The sequence below is a fragment of the Cucumis sativus genome, unplaced genomic scaffold (genome assembly GCF_000004075.3).
Source record: "Cucumis sativus cultivar 9930 unplaced genomic scaffold, Cucumber_9930_V3 scaffold31, whole genome shotgun sequence".
In the NCBI taxonomy this organism is placed as follows: Eukaryota; Viridiplantae; Streptophyta; class Magnoliopsida; order Cucurbitales; family Cucurbitaceae; genus Cucumis; species Cucumis sativus.
Genome location: NW_022279546.1, coordinates 782,218 through 800,616, shown reverse-complemented (window position 1 = coordinate 800,616; position 18,399 = coordinate 782,218). Strand labels below are relative to the sequence as shown.

The 18,399-nt window shown below is 35.7% G+C and overlaps 1 long non-coding RNA gene across 1 annotated transcript; it reads left to right on the top strand.

The window, feature by feature from the left end:
• The first annotated feature begins 9,463 nt into the window (after positions 1-9,463).
• Positions 9,464-10,050, top strand: LOC116405808. Its single transcript, XR_004218905.1, has 3 exons — positions 9,464-9,656; positions 9,758-9,830; positions 9,904-10,050. It is a non-coding gene; the product is annotated as an uncharacterized LOC116405808 (long non-coding RNA).
• The last annotated feature ends 8,349 nt before the right edge of the window (positions 10,051-18,399 follow it).

The following is an 18,399-nucleotide window of genomic DNA, read 5'->3' as shown; positions in this document are numbered from 1 at the left end:
AGTTTAATCCATATGAGCTAGCAGAGGAACCTAATGGACCTATAGATCATGGGCTCCAACGATTCAAGATTAACTAGCTAAACTCTTTTAAACCGAGTTAATCAACATTCGTTAACTAACGGGTCATTCCACTAAAGTCCCGTAGTTGCACTCCCCTCACTATAGATATATTTGTGTCCATTTGATAAAACCATAATCAGTAAGTTAATCCTTCACAGGTTGCTCGTAACCTTGGCTGGGTCAAAATACCGTTTTACCCCCAAGATTACATCTTGCTCCTTAAGTCCCACTAATCCACTATTGAACAATTGGTTTAAGGTTCAACCTATAAACTTAATCCCTCTCGGGCCAATGAGAGGGTGGGGCCCCTTGTTCAAGACTTGGATTTAGTGCTTAAGAGAGCAACCTATCTACTAACCCTAAAGCGGGTAGGAGTGAATTCCATCTTGTACCCTATGTTCCCAGCTATCCACCCGATCTTACCCCTGAAATGGGAGGCTTATTGGGCCAACGCTGATGAGCTGCCCTCACCTATGCAGATCTAAGGATAATCTCGTATGAACAGGAGTTCATAGTTAACTCAGGATTAAGACTAAGTTACCTAGGTCATCAATAATTGAGATAGTCAGTTTTAAACAGTAAACGATGTTATAACGTAAAAATGACTAATTCATGGTTCAGTCTTATGTAAACATTTTACATAGGATGCCCCCACTTTCATGTCTCTACATGAACGATTAGGATCACATCGTTTGTACTACAAAGTGGGCCGCATCCATAGTCTCTCAAAATAAGGCGCCCAACCTTTATTTCATATACTATAGACTATTTAGGCTATATACTCGAACTTGATCCACGTTTATGTTTACACATAAAGTTCAAGTTTATTCAAAAAATAGCCTTGGAACTTTGATTTATTGGATTTAAGATTATAATATTTAATTTCTCAATAACAACTTTATTGAATAGAATATGATTTACAAACTACGAGTTTTAGGACAAAAAATTCCAACAAACTCCCACTTGGACTAAAATTCCTAGTGGTATGAGAGATGTGGTGTGAGAGAATATATATGAAACATGGCCAATAAGTCTCCCACTTGTCCTAGTTTACAAACATCGTACACCTAAACTGTGTAGGTGACCCTCAAACACTTTAGCCGTGAGGGCTTTTGTAAAATGATCAGCTTCCATTGTGGAATCAGCTATACAAGTTTGCTTTATGCTTCTCCAAACTACTGCTCCTCCATTTAGAGTAAATACTGATTCTGATGTAGACTTTCTAACATCTTTATTAGTTTGGAAATCCGAATCAGTGTATCCAGTAAGGATCATATCCTTTGTACGATACATGAGCATGTAGAATGTTTTTAACGGCTGTCCAGTGATCACGTCCATGATTGGATTGATACCTACTGACCATCCCTACTGAGTAGCAAATGTCAGGTCTAGTACATAACATTGAATACATTAAACTTCCAACAGCGGAAGCATAGGGAATATTTCTCATATCCTCAACTTCTTGAGGTGTCTTAGGACATTGTTCCTTTGACAAATGAATTCCATATCTGTACGGCAGCAGACCCTTTTTGGAATTCTGCATTTTATATCTAGACAACATTTTGTCTATGTAAGATGCTTGAGACATGGCTAGTGTTTTGTTCTTACGGTTTCGAACAATTTGGATTCCGAGAACGTATTGTGCATCTCCCAGATCTTTCATTTGAAATTGCATAGCTAGCCATTTCTTGATATCAGTAAGATATCCTACGTCATTTCCAATAAGTAGAATATCATCTACATATAAGACTAAAAAATGCTATAATGGAATTGACGACCTTTTGTAAACACAAGGCTCGTCAACATTTTGTTCAAAGCCATAAGATTTTGATCGCAATATCAAATCTTATATTCCAGGATCTAGAAGCTTGTTTTAATCCATAAATGGATTTTTTAAGCTTACAAACCTTTTGTTCTTGATCTTGTTTTATAAACCCCTCTGGTTGAGACATATAGATGCTCTCTTCAAGATTACCGTTCAAAAAAGCTGTCTTGACATCCATCTGCCAAATTTCATAATCATAAAAAGTGGCGATGGATAAGAGTATTCTAATTGACTTTAACATGGCAACGGGAGAGAAAGTTTCCTCTAGTCTACTCCCTCTCTCTAGGTATAACCCTTTGCCACAAGTCGAGCCTTAAAAGTCTGTACTTTACCGGCATGGTCTCGTTTTCTCTTGTAGATCCATTTACAACCAATAGGTTTTACGTCATTTGGTTGATCTACTAGAGTCTAGAAAGAATTAAAGTACATAGACTCCATTTCGAGGTCCATGGCTTTGATCCATTGGTCACGATCTACATCTTTCATTGCCTGTTTATAGGTTAATGGATCCTCTATGCCATCGTCAGGTATGACGACTTGAGTTTCAATTAAACCCAAATAGCGATCAGGCTGATGAACAACCCTCCCACTACGTCGAGGCTCTCTCAACTGTTGAGAAGGATGTGATTGACCAGATTTCCTAGTCTTATCAACTACTTTAGTGGATGAACTAGGTTTTATCTATAGCACTTTTGGAAATTTCTTTAAATACTAGTTTACTACAAGGTTGATGATCCCTGATGTGGTATTTTATTTTCTTGAGGATCATAAAACAAACCACCTCTTGATTCTTTTGGATAACCTATAAAAAAGCATAATTTTGAACGATGTTCCAATTTCTTTGGATTTTGTACCAACACATGTGCTGGACAACCCCAAATTTTAAAATGACGTAAACTGCCTTTACGCCCTTTCCATAGCTCATAAGGTGTTTCTGAAACACTTTTAGAGGGAACATTATTCAAAATATAAGCAGCTGTTTCTAAAGCATATCCCCAAAAAGAATCTGACATCTGAGAAAAACTCATCATAGAGCGAACCATGTCTAACAAGGTCCAGTTTCTTCTTTCTGATACACCGTTCTGTTGAGGTGTACTAGGTGCAGAGAGTTGTGACTGGATTCCATTTTCTATTAAATAGTCTCGGAATCGTAAGTCCATATACTCTCCACCTCGATCTGATCGAAGTATTTTTATTGTTTTACCTAATTCGTTTTCTACTTCAGCCTTATATTCTTTGAACTTTTCAAGACTATTAGACTTATGATGTATTAGGTAAATATGACCATACCTTGAATAATCATCAATGAAGCTAATGAAATATTCATATCCACCTCGAGTTTTGACATTCATTGGTCCACAAAGGTCCGAATGTACGAGCTCTAAGGGTCCTTTGGCTCTTAGACCTTTTCCAGTAAAAGATCTCTTGGTCATTTTTCCTTCAAGACAAGATTCACAAGGAGGTAAAGAGTTATCTTCTAACGGACTTAGAAGCCCACTTTTAACCAATCTCCCAATCCTATTGAGATTTATGTGACCAAGTCTTAAGTGCCATAAATAGGCATTAGAAGAAACTTTTTGTCTTTTATTCTGAGTTTCAGCTGTTCTGAATATTTCAGTATTTAAGACAAAATTTGCTCTAGTTGGTCTTAACTTATATAAGTTGTCTTCAAGTATAGCAGAACAAACTAGAATACCTTTATAGAAAACGAACGCTTCATTAATTTCAAAAGATATTCTATACATTTGTTCCAAAATACAAGAGATAGATATTAAATTTCTTTTCATTTGAGGTACATATAAGACATTCTTAAGTATGACATATCTATCTCTAAAAAACAACTTTAAAACTCCCACTGCTGAAGCTGAGACCATCTCTCCTGTTCCAACCTTGAGAGTGATCTCACCTTCTGAAAGCTTTTTCAAGAACTATTTTCCTGAAATGAGAAGCAAATATGGTTAGTGGCTCCTGAATCTAGTATCCAGGTAGAATTTTCATATTCCACTAAACATGTTTCTACAACTAGTAAATCATATTTACCTTGTGTTTCCTTCTCTGCCTTTTTTTCTGCAAGGTATTTTGGGCAGTTTCTTAACCAGTGCCCGTTTTGGCCACAATGGTAACACTTACCTTTTTCTGCAGCTTTCTTACCCTTGTTCTGTTTGGGAGTCTTTCCCTTTCCCTTCTTTTTTATTTGAGCATTAGGTTTTGAGGGTCCAGCTTTGGTTTTAGAGGACGATCCTCTTATAAATTTTCTTTTTGTGGTAGCAACATTTGCTTCCACTTGTTTTCCTTTACCCATAGTTAGGTTTTGGAATCGCTGGAGTTCATTCAGAAGGGTTGTCAAGTTAAATTCTATCTTGTTCAAAGACGCATTCGTTTGGAATGGAATGAAGCTCTTCGGAAGAGACTCTAAGATAAAACTAACTTGATTAACCTCTTCGATGGGACCACCATTCACTTCAGCGATGTTGAAGTGCATCATCATGTCCAGAACATGTTCTCTAACAGAGGTCCCTTCCTTCATACGCTTAGTGTAAATGTATTTGACTGCCTCGTGTCTTAAGGACCATTCTGGTTGCCCAAACATTCCCCTTAATGAATCCATAATCTCTTTAGCCGTGGCTAAGGATTCATGTTTCTTTGCCAATACATCAGACATGCTGGCAAGAATGTAAACACGGGCTTTTTCATTAGCTTTTATCCATCGATCATATGCATCCCGACTAGTTCGGTTAGCATTAGAGGCAGGGTTTTGAGGACATTCCTCAGTTAAGACAAATCTTAAATCGTCAACCACTAGTATTGTGTTAAGATTTGATTTCCAAGCCGCATAATTATCGCCATTAAGTTTTTCGGAAGCTAAAAGTTGAACTATTGAGCTATTCATGCTGAAAAACAAACATATTCTTTTTAAGAAAAAACTATAATCATAAAAAATATCCAATCTAATTTAGCAATTACTAATAATGTACCCTTTCATTATTTGTATTTTGCAACAATATTTCAAAGGTTTAGAACAACCTTCTCCGAAGGGTAGTTGATTATTCCTCCTTTGAACCAAGACAATCTTGACTAGATGCTATCTCAAGAATAACTCTTTATTCTTTATAGCACTTAGTTATCGCTACTTTAGTCAAGAATATACTAACAACTTAGTAATTCTTGTAAGTGTTACCCACCATTTTCAGATTTTATAGATTAGAATCATTTATGAAAACTAATCTAAGAAATCCTATCCAGTTTTGGAGTTCGCGGTGTTCCGAATCCTATAATACAACCCTCCGAAGGGAACGTCGCTCCAGGGCAGACAAGCAGGCATATTATAGAAATCTCACGGTGCGACCTAATGGAAGAGACCGTGGGATGTGCTGCCACAAATCCCTCACCCACTTACTATGAACTACTTCCCCTATTCACCTTGATTTTGATCCATGCAAACACTCTCCGAAGGGAGGCCGCTCCTATGCACGGCACAAAGCCCTGCATGGACCTCACGGTGTGAACTCTTAGGGACACTAGAGCTAAAATACATTATTTTTCTCTAGTTGAAGTGTTCTAAAAGAAAAAAATAGGGTAATCCAAACTTCAAGATTTATATTTAGGCTAACTTAAACAAATCTTAAGTCTAGATAAAACATCCAAGTATAACCATTATACAGGATTTTAACCTATGATGTCTAGGTGAAAAACCATTTTTATTACCTCACACCTCTCACGAATGCTCATAAAACTAGGTTAACTAGGCTCAAGAACTGATTACGATCTCCAGGTAGGAGGTGTTCCGTAAACCGTCAACTTAAGAACCTCCAACCTTAGTCATCTTATCTGACTTGTTGACAAGATTGAACCAGGTGAGCCTTTTGTAACCAGTTTTACAAGATATCGACCTATTTCTATGAAAAATGGAAGATATGTTTAACCTAAGTGAGCATGCATTTAATCTTTGTTATTGATTTTAAAAGTCTAATTTATTTTATAACACTTATAAAAACTTTTAAACTTAATCAATCATTTTATCAATATATAATAAAAACAATCAATTAATATGGATTTTAATTTATTTAACTTTAATTAAATCATATTTAATTAAATTAAATCAAACAATAATTAATTAATTTGATTAAATCATATTTAATCAAGAATAACTTAATTAATTAAATAATTAATTAATCATATTAATTAATTTCCATATTAATCAATTAACATGCATACAATACAATATAACCTTTATATCATACATTTTAATGCATGAACATGTTAACCTATGGTGGGATTTTAAATCTATATGACATTCAAAATGCACATACAAATTTAAAGTAATTTAATCATACATCACATGCATAAATAAAAAAAACACCCTAAAATGGACTGATTTTTGGCTCCTAAATTAAGCTAAGTGCTAAATTATTACATAATTAATTTGGTGTAGTACAGAACCACTCCCAAAAATTTCGAACCGACTAAAAAACCAACCGAACCGCTTGAACCGGCCCAAAAACCAAATTTATTGGCTTGAACCGGCCCAGGCGCACACGGGTCGTGCGAAGGCAGGCGCGCGGGCGAAGGCGGGCGTGCGGGCGCATGCGGGCGCGCGGACACATGCGGGCGCGCGGCGCAGGAGGGCGCGCGGCGCAGGAGGGCGCGCGGCGCAGGAGGGCGCGCGGGCGCGCGGCGCGTGCGGACGCAGGAGGGCGCGCGGCGCAAAGGGCGCGCGGGCATGCGGGCGCGTGCGGGTCGCGAAGCGGGTCAAAACCGGGTTTTCGGGTCTGTGACCTTCTTTTCTTCATTTTTTTCAATTCTCTCACCCGGTTGAACCAATTACAGCCTAGCTTCAACTCTAATGACTTTTTTTTATTTTTTAAAAAAATTACAAACACTTTGCAACAATAAAAATAAGCCATTAACAAGGCTAATTACAATAATTAGAACAAAAACACTTAATCTAGAGCCAAAATCATAATATATCCATTTTAGTTCAAACCAAAATTTATCTAATAAATATGAACCCACCACATGCAATTGGGTAAAAATGAAGCATGCTCTGATACCACATGATAGAACTAAGTCATGCACAGCGGAAAAAGAATCGAATTTCTACCCTAATTGCCACAATTAACATGTAACCATAAACTAATCAAATTAGGGTTTTAAGAAGTATTACCTTTGAAGCTTTCAAAAGGTTTGATGTCTTCTTACCAATTCTACCCGAGACCACCACTAGTACTCAACTGCTATCCTCTAGACAAAGAACCGGGTTGTGGGACCCAATTTTGGTGTAGAAAGTAATGGAGATAAAATGAGATTGGAAGCTTTCTTTTTTCTTTTGTTGAGATTATGAAAATGATAAAAGAGGCAAAAGTCCTTCAACATTTGAAAACATCTCTATTTATAGCCTAATTACATGCAAAAATGCATGCAATTCAATTGCCAAATCTCAACACCTAATATTCCACTAACAATTAGTGGAACTTAGTGGGCTAGGTGTCTATATCTCATATAGCCACATATCCCACTAAGAGTTAGTGGGATTATCCAACAAAATGTTGGATTTTCCCACTAACTTAGTCCAAGGGTAAAATGGTCATTAGATTTTTCTAGTCAAAAGTCAAACTTTGACTTTTCTAAGTCAAAAGTCAATATTTTGACTTTTTACCATTTTGTCCGTCTTGACTAATTCCAACCTCCCGAGCATGAATCCGCATTCATTTTTCCAAAATTCAAATCACATTTGAATATAAGGCCGGTCAAAGTTTGACTTTTCAAAGTCAAAAGTCAACATTTTGACTTTTTACTATTTTTGACCAATTCCGAGCTTCTTAGTATGAATCCGCATTCATACTTATAGTATGTAAAACATAAAGCTCTATTTCTAATTAGAAGATCGACGATTATATCACTGTATATGTCGGTTTTCCTTTCTTCTCCCAATTCGAACAATTCGACTTATTTCATCACACTGTTCTAAGTTTAATCCATATGAGCTAGCAGAGGAACCTAATGGACCTATAGATCATGGGCTCCAACGATTCAAGATTAACTAGCTAAACTCTTTTAAACCGAGTTAATCAACATTCGTTAACTAACGGGTCATTCCACTAAAGTCCCGTAGTTGCACTCCCCTCACTATAGATATATTTGTGTCCATTTGATAAAACCATAATCAGTAAGTTAATCCTTCATAGGTTGCTCGTAACCTTGGCTGGGTCAAAATACCGTTTTACCCCCAAGATTACATCTTGCTCCTTAAGTCCCACTAATCCACTATTGAACAATTGGTTTAAGGTTCAACCTATAAACTTAATCCCTCTCGGGCCAATGAGAGGGTGGGGCCCCTTGTTCAAGACTTGGATTTAGTGCTTAAGAGAGCAACCTATCTACTAACCCTAAAGCGGGTAGGAGTGAATTCCATCTTGTACCCTATGTTCCCAGCTATCCACCCGATCTTACCCCTGAAATGGGAGGCTTATTGGGCCAACGCTGATGAGCTGCCCTCACCTATGCAGATCTAAGGATAATCTCGTATGAACAGGAGTTCATAGTTAACTCAGGATTAAGACTAAGTTACCTAGGTCATCAATAATTGAGATAGTCAGTTTTAAACAGTAAACGGTGTTATAACGTAAAAATGACTAATTCATGGTTCAGTCTTATGTAAACATTTTACATAGGATGCCCCCACTTTCATGTCTCTACATGAACGATTAGGATCACATCGTTTGTACTACAAAGTGGGCCGCATCCATAGTCTCTCAAAATAAGGCGCCCAACCTTTATTTCATATACTATAGACTATTTAGGCTATATACTCGAACTTGATCCACGTTTATGTTTACACATAAAGTTCAAGTTTATTCAAAAAATAGCCTTGGAACTTTGATTTATTGGATTTAAGATTATAATATTTAATTTCTCAATAACAACTTTATTGAATAGAATATGATTTACAAACTACGAGTTTTAGGACAAAAAATTCCAACATGTGCATGTGTGAATGTGTGTGTGCGTTCATGCGTGTGTTCGTGTGTGTGCGTTCATAATATTGTTGAATGACCTCGTTGACTTGTTTATGTGCTATTGAAGCTTTGATATTTATTTGTGATTGTATTTTAGGTTTTGATATTATTTTGTTTGTGCTTGGAGCATTCAACCCAAAGGATGTTCTGTATTCTTCAAATTACATAAATGTTAATGGAACCATTAAGCTCTTATATGGACATGTCGTGAACAATATGAAGGATGTAGATATGGTTCGCATCCTAATGAACGAGCTAATATTCGGTAAAAACAAATTCATTTATTTAGCTCGTTAGGACTTGCTCCATTATTGCAGCATGATAGAAATAGGCTATATGTGCATCCTAGCATACATTACGTAAGTAAACATCTTTTACTCATCTTTATGTCCAATACTATAGCTATAGTTATTTTGTTCCTTTTTAACTAAGGTTGCTTTTACTTAGATATCTTTGGATGAATGTGATTGTGGAAGCAAGTTTTTTGTTATGACCAAGCAAAAATAACATCACATATCAAGGATCGTGATCTCCGATCCAGAAATTTTGCCCAACCAGTTAGAAGCGGCTACCTTGGAACAAATAGTTCTAATTCCGTATAATACTGGGTAAATAAATAAGATTAACACATTATTATGTTTTTCATTGAGGTTAAATGTATACTCACATTGAAGATGTTTATTGTAGTTTTCATTGGATGTTGCATGTCATCGATCTTCGAGAGAACTGTGTTTATGTTTTGGACTCTCTTCAAAGTAAAGTTAACGAAGACATCCATGGAGTCATAAATGTGACTTATGATTTACTTCTTATTTGACTTCATTGTCTTTTAATTCTAATGTTTCCAAATGTATAGAGGATTAAAAACATGGCAAGCTAAGCATGATTTACAACATTATCGGTCAAATCCGAAATGGAAACCTATAAAGGTAATTTGCATTGACACATAATTATTTTCAATGAAACATAAGAATAATTTGTATGTAATTTATATGCATGCAGTGTCCTCGTCAATTGGATTCGGTTGGGTGTGGGTATTATGTCCAAAAGTATATACATGAAATCGTGCATAATTCTAGTACTCCCATCACTAGCCTTGTAAGTTTCTACTTTCACTTTTTATATGTTACAAATTACATAAATTATCTAAACTTAGTCTTTTATATGTTGAATTCTATAGCTAGAAATAGTATTAGTTTGCCATTGGATGTGTGGAAGTGTATGCTGGTTTTGTAGGGGTTGATCTTCCTTGTAGGTGAAATGGAAATATTGGTTTGCCATGGAAGTGTGGAAATGTATGTGCTGGTTTTTGTAGGTTTCTTACATGTTGAATTCTATAGCTAGAAATATATTAGTTTGTCATTGGATGTGTGGAAGTGTATGCTGGTTTTGTAGGTGTTGATCTTCTTCCTTGTAGGTGAAATGGAAATATTGGTTTGCTATGGAAGTGTGGAAAAATGTATATATGTTGGGTTTTTAGGTGTTGAATTCTGTAGCTAGAAATATTATTAGTTTGCATCGAAGTGTGGAAGTCTATGTGCTGGTTTTGTAGGTTTGAATTCTATATAGCTAGAAATAGTATTAGTTTGCCATTGGATGTGTGGAAGTGTATGCTTGTTTTGTAGGTGTTGATCTTCTGCCTTGCAGGTGAAATATGGAAGTAATATATAAGGTTGGCCATGGAGTGGTAGACAGCTAGCAATCATGCAACAATTATTTTTTATACTTTTTTAATATTCGATGACGAACATTTCATGTCGTAATTCGTAACAAATAATGTCGATTTCGACACCATGAAAATAATTAAAATAAATAAATTAAAAAACAAACAAGGCTTTGATGTCGGTTTAAAAACGACATTAAAGGAAAACCAACAGTAAAGGTCAACAATTACGCCATAAAAAATGTTGATTTAAAACCGACATCAGTGGCCATCAATGATGCATTTGATGTCATTTTTAAACTGACATCAAAGCAAAAATGACATTAAAGGCCTTTAATAACGCTAGCATAGATGTCAATTCCGAACTAACACCGAAGGCCATTAATGTCGGTTCTAAACTGACAATAAAGAGCAAATTTCTTCTAGTGCTTGCTCCATATTATAAGTAGATTTTCATTTAGCTAACTGCTAAAGTGAACTTATGGACTTCCACTTAGGGTTCAGTCGTTATAATTCTCGATAGTCGAGCCCCATATTATTCTCGATAGCCGAGCCCCATATTGTTTGCAATGGAATGAGTCCTCACATTATAACCCTTGAGCAGACGAACATGAGAGCTTTTCCCTTCTCGTAACACGAAGAAGTGAAAGATTAGCTCTATTACTTGTCACCAGGGAGCATTATTTCATGGGAGTAGATGTAGAGACAATATTTGGAAAAGTTCTTTTCAACCTTTTATGCTACTAGTGTGAGGAAGAAAATCTATGGCATCACACAAGGAAAGGATGAATCACTTTACGATTATTGGGGGAGATACTTGGCTCAGTGCCAAGTTTTTCATCATTAGGTACAGAACCATATGTTGATTCAATATTTATATGGGTGATTGTTGCAATGAGATAAAATGATTATTGATGTGGAGGCATGAGGTGCTCTTAAGGATAATACGACAACTAAAGTAAATAAATTGATTTCACTTTGAAATGTAAATTTATTAGGTCCCTTCCTAGTATGTAAAGGGTATTAAGGTTATTACATATTGACTGTAATTTGAAATGTTCATATTTACTTTGAAAATTAGTATAATGTATGGTGATATATTATAATATAAAATTTATCTTTTAATTGAACTTTATTATATAAATTTAATTTTGTATATGATTTAAAATTAATTATGAAATAATAAATATTTGAATGAGTTCAAATATTAATTTAATATGAATTAAATTTGTAATAAAACTATAGATTAAAATTTAATACGTATATGATACAAATTCAAACAATAGGTTATGAGAGAAATTCATATATGAGTATGATTCAAATCTATATTAAATCAAATATAAAATATTTAATTTAGAAATTAAATAATTGAAGAATTAATTAATAATTTAGTTTAATTCTATTAATTAAAATCAAACTATTGGTTATGTGAGAGATATTCATTTAAATGTGATTTAAATGAAATATTAATTAAATGTGATTTAAATAATTATTATATATTAACTAATTATTTTAGTGTTAATCAAATTTAAGTGGAATTTTCAAATATATAATTAAATTGAAACTAATTAGCATAATAATTAAATTCTCTATAGCACATTTGAGTCTTTTTGTAAATAGTTTCAATTTTTTGCTATATTTTGTAAATAGTTTTAACTTTTTTGCTATTTGTGATCATTATTTAAATTAAGATAATAACTTCCATATGTGGGTGTTATTTAGAGAATGTGGGATGCTCCCGTATTCCTATATCCAAGTGGCAGTGATTTCCAATTAAATATTAATTAGATTAATTTAAGAGTATTTACATAAATGTAGAAAAATCCAAAATATTTATGGTTCGTATAACAAAATAAGAAAAGTCCATGATGCGAGATTATTTTTTCACAAATTCCATAGACGTCCTTGCGATTTATATCTTCTTTGTGATTTATTAATAACGGGTCATCTCGATGCAATTAAGGTCGAGATCGAATAACTAAAGGCAAAAAAATTTCATTTCGGAGCATCTCAATGTAATGTATGCCCAAGATTAAATAGAATAAAGACAGAATTCTTTCATCCCGAGCCATTTCAGTGCAATTAAGGCCTAAGATCGAATAACTAAAGGCAGAAGTCTTTCATAATGTAGCATCTTAGGACAATGTATGCTCGAGACTGAATAAAATAAATGTAAATTTGTTTCATCCCAGGCCATCTCTCGGTGCAATTAAGGTTCAAGATCGAATAACTAAAGATAGAAGTCGATCGCTCCGGTTATTGAGGTGTTGTTTCTCTTCAACAATCAGGACTTAGTGTTAGTAAATGGTGAATGAAAATTATACTCAATCTAGGCGATATATCACTAAGCATGTTAACTGCATGTGAATTGCTCACTAGACCTTCATATCGTGTGGCAACTAAGTCCTCTTGAGTACAAGTTTTCTTACTACTTGTCCAAGTGCAAGTGAAATGGTAGGTTTACTTGGGTGATCCGAGTCGAACATAAGGAATTGATTCAAGATATTAATTTTAGGTATTACTTATTATCTAGGCAGTATAAAAGAATTAAAGAATAACGAATGGTATAAAAGAAATACAAGAACAAACTACCACTAGATATCTACGCTTAGAGATTCTATAAGAGGGAATATGGATGAAAAAATGGAAATGGGAACTAACTTGTATGCAAGAAAGAGCAAAGGAATGTCTTTGCGTTATAATGCGATTAAGTAACACGACAACTTTAATAGGATATATCTCGCTTCATCAAAACTAATAATGGGATCTATACCAATTCAAAGATGCTCCATCAAAACTAATAATGGACACAGTCATTTTCTCTGACTCACTCAGTTTGTGTATCTGAAAGTATCTCTCAGCCCTAAACAACCAAGAATCAGGATCATTTCCCACAAAAACTGACATTTCAATTTTTTTAAATTTGCTTCGGTCGCCCGCAGAATCTTCACCCTCCAACTTGGTATGTTTTTCCTCATATTTTCCTCCCATCATCGTCCAATCACTGACATCAACCATGCTGTCAACTCACTTGATGATCCTTCTAGTACTTCTTCCATCGTTGTCTTCCCTTTGATCATTCCTTCAATATATTTCAACAGTGTTTCTGGTTGCTGTTGTTGCTTCTCAGCCTGTACTCCTAACCTCTCAATACTCTTTGCCAAAGATGACACGTTTTCCTTGATTGTTGGCAGATCATGTAATTCTGCTCGAATGCCGGATATTTCTTGATCTACCATTTCCAACTTTTCCTCAATTCGCTTTTGAGCCATGATATAGAACTTCACAGATTCGATTTCTCCGATACCAAAATGATAGAACACCAAATAGTGTGTTCTACTAATTTATTAATCAGCCAAACATGTTCTAACACAGTCTTGAAAACAAAGTACTCGACAATTTGGAAGACAGAAAGCCCTAGAAGAGTGAATATCACGCTTTGGAGAATGCGAAATGGACTATGAACTGTGCAGAAGTTTTGCAAATGAAACCTCCCTTTCTCAGTTTATCTTCTCATGTTTCTCCCTTGTGTTTGCATGCTTTAGAAGATTTACATCATATTTTCTTCTCCTGCCTACATGCAAAGAAGTGTTGGTTTTGGCTTACTTGGCTATCTTCATTTGAATTGGGTTTTCGACTATAGATTTAGGAGAACGCGGTCCAGCTTATTTCATGTCCCATTCTCAAGAAGAAACCAAGATTGATTTGGTTAAATGCAGTAAAGGCCATTTTACCAGAAATTTGCTTTGAACATAATCAACTAACAATTTAACTGATCTCAACTGCTCATGAAGAATGAAACCAGCCCATCCCTGGAAGTTAGAGTTGCTCACTGTTTCAACAATAATCTGATTAGAATCACTGGACACCAACCAGCTGTTACAAAACCGAAAAGGAGAGGGACCCCAAAGAAAAGAACCAGCCTCCAAGAATAAAGGAAAGTGATCCGAGAAGATGCGTGCTTTTCGAGAAACCCGAGAATTTTCAAAACAAATATCCCACATCTGATTTATGAAGAATCAGTCTAATAATGATCTTCAAGGAGAATTACCGTCTCTAGACCAAGTGAACCTTCCATTTTGCAATGGAATTTCCATGAGAGAAACCACTATCTGATCGTAATTCTAATTATTTACTTGGCCTTGTTTCTTTGTAGGCAGTGATAGAAAATACCAGAGCAAATGATATACACAAGCGAGTTCCCTTTTTAGTACCGTTTATTAGCAGGGTTAAGATTTTCACTGTAAGCAAGTTATTTTTTTGGTTTCCTTATCCACAATATTGAATTTCTTGATGACTGTTAGTTATAGAAATATGTAAGATATTTTTTATTTATGGTTACTTTCTCTATAACTCATTTCACAGACACAACTAGCAGCAGCTAGGCAAAGGAATGGATCTCTTGCTGTTTTTGCCAGAAACCGGTTTAGAATTCGACGAAATCATATATTGGAAGATGCTTTCAGTCAGATGAGTGCATTGTCTGAAGTTGATCTTCGAGGATCGGTAATTTCAGATTTATGAAAAATGAAATTGTTATCTTACTTTTTTCTATCTTTTTCTTTGCCCTCGTGAAAACGACCCCTTCCCTCTTCTGCATCCTATAGTTGCAGAGTTACTTGTAATTGTTTATTAGTTTTTTCTTGTTTGTGTTGGGTCAATTGCTTCACTTTTCTGCATGCAGATACGTGTGTCTTTTGTTAATGAATTTGGAGTTGAGGAGGCAGGAATTGATGGTGGTGGTATTTTTAAAGATGTCATGGAGAACATTACACGGGCAGCCTTTGACGTGCAGTATGGTTTATTTAAGGTTATCACGACATTCCTTATTATTAGCATGGCATGGCTTTGTTAATCCTGTAGTATTATTGGATAACATGAAGCGTGATGAGACAGCCATAGTTGTTTGAAATCGCTTTTCAAAATAAAAATAGTTGTGAGATCACATTTCAATATAAAAATTGGTTGCTTGAAATCTATTTCATAAAATTTCAGTAATATGTGGGTATGTATTGTTCATTTTTTCTAATATAAGTTATTTTCTGCTTGGTAATCCAGCAAATTGCTGACCATTTGCTCTACCCCAATCCTGGTTCGGGAATGATACATGAGCAACATCTCCAGTTTTTCCATTTCCTCGAAGTTCTTTTGGCAAAGGTATGGCCATAATTCCCAATCATACATGGAATTTACTTTGGTTGATTAGTTTTTTCTTTTTTTGGATAAGGATATCCTGGTCTTGGCCTTATCATGGAAGATTCTTATATATCTTTCACCCCATACTTTGGTTGAATTTTGGAACATCAATGAATCGCCTGACATTCATAAATACAATGTCATAATTTGAAATTTGTTGTCTTCCTACATTATGCATGTTTTTCTGTTATTGAAGTTGCTGCTTGGTTGTGCTAAAAGTTCTCAAGCAGTCATGCTAAAAGATCTCAATCACATTAAATGATTTTTGACAGGATGTTGTTGTTGTTTTACCCTTCTTCCTGTAGGTCATGTTTGAAGGAATTCTTGTTGATATACTTTTTGCAACATTCTTCTTGAGCAAGTTAAAACAGAAGTAAGGTTTTTAAAGATTTACTGTCTTACTGTTTTGTATTTTGTGCTGATCCACTAATCGTAGTATTGATGGTCATGACAATGACTAGTTGCAAGTTACTTGAATTTTTAGGGTTCTAAAAATCTTACATTTTATTATGGGTGCACTGCCTACTAATGAGATTGTCAATTGCTAACTTCCAAATGTTGAATTTGGGATTTCCATGCTACATTCACTTTCTTGATCTGCAATTACAGAGCTACTCTATACTGGAATAAAGTCTCATCTGAACTGTACATTGCTTTTGATGCTGTAATTGCAAAGCTAGGAAATCTTTATGTATAATGCCTTTTTTTTTATCATTTATTAATGAAAATGAGAAGCCTTTTTATAGGCTGGAGATTACAAGAGTTGTTAAACTAACTTGGGGTTGAGTTAGTTTACTTATAACTAACTCAAGATACAAAATTGTTAACTCAAATAACTAATCCTAAACTATAAAAATGGTAATTCAAACACCTCCTCTAGGATAAAACTCAAGAAACATAAAGAAGGGGGGTGTTCTACATTAGCTTTTGTCAAGGCTTTAGCCAAAATTTTATTTATCAACTGTGGGGGAGGATTTGAGAGCTCCCCAATCTCTACACACTTCTCTAATGAGAGTCTATACCAAAATCAAGATACCCATTACCCTCCCACTCAAGAAACTTAAGTAATTGCTTAGAGAAATAACAAAATACTTGGCCCCACTCTAACAAACACATTCCTAAGGGCCCACACAAATAGAAAAATATCAACTAACTCTCAATCATTCTTTCTTCTTCCTATTCTTGTCTCTACGGGAATACACCTTTACTATGGGAGGTCTATCATTACTAGCCCCCAAATAGCCACCTTGTCCTCAAGGTGGAATTCAGGAAACTGTTTCTTGAATAAGAGCAGCTTGTTCCCACGTTGCACTTTCAAGTGTCCCCTCACTCCAACGGATCAAAACTTCTAAGTTGTCCTCCTTTTCTATTGTTTTGCGAACTCCCAATACTTCTACCGGAGACACTTGCATAGACAAATCAGCAGCCAAATCTTTTGAAATTGGGAATAATGGCCTGTTTGAACCCACGACCTTGCGAAGAACAGAAACATGAAAGACCGGGTGTATAAGCGATTCCTTGGGAAGGGCCAAACGGTATGCAACGAAACGAATTCGTGCCACGATCATAAATGAACCAATGAATCTTGGGGCCAATTTGGAGTGCTTAAAACGGCTGAGAGAGGACTGTCGGTAAGGGCGTAACTTCACATAAACCCAATCATGAACCTCAAACTGCACCTCCCGTCTTTTAGCATTAGCATATTTGACCATTTGCTGCTGTGATTTCAGTAAATTGGCCTTCAAAACGCCCAAAATTTCATCTCTTTCTTTCATCAAATGGTCTACTTCATCATTCACCCGGCTCGAGCCCTTCACATATGGTAATATAGAGGGGGTGGTCGCCCATAGAGGGCCTCGAAGGGGGTCATCAATGTGGCTGTACGGACTGTTGTATTATAGCTCAATTCAGCCCAAGCTAGCCATTTAACCCATTGTTTAGGTGTGTTCATAGAAAAATACCCTAGATACGTCTCCACCCCTCGATTGACAACTTCCGTTTGACCATCTGTTTGGGGGTGGTAAGTGGTGCTTCGTCTCAACTGAGTTTCCAACAACCTCCACAACTCTTCCCATAATAGACTTGTGAAAATACGATCACGATCCGACACTATACTTCAGGGGCATCCATGCAAACGAATAATCTCTCGCATAAAAACAGCAGCAACCACTTTTGCACCAAATGGATGTTTCAAGGGGATGAAATGTGCATACTTGGAAAGAAGATCCGCAACTACCAATATAACATCATAACCCTCGGATTTGGGGAGGCCCTCAATAAAATCCATACTAATATCTTCCCACACACGGTCCGGAATGGGTAATGCTTGAAGAAAACCAGCCGGAGTTAAAGACAAGTATTTGGCTTGTTGACACACGGAACATTCAGCAACATAGGTGCGGATATGGGCTGTCATACCTCGCCAATATACCTCCCTTGCTAGCCTTTGATATGTTTTCAATGCACCATGATGTCCCCCTATCTGGCTGTTATGGAATTCAGCTAATAATAAAGTAATATCAGGTGAATCCTCCTCCTTGTAGCGAATATCCCTCTGGAGCTTGTTGTCCATTTATCAAGGATAGTCGAATATTGTTAAGAGATTCATTTCCAGCCACTTGATCGATGAAAACTGAAGG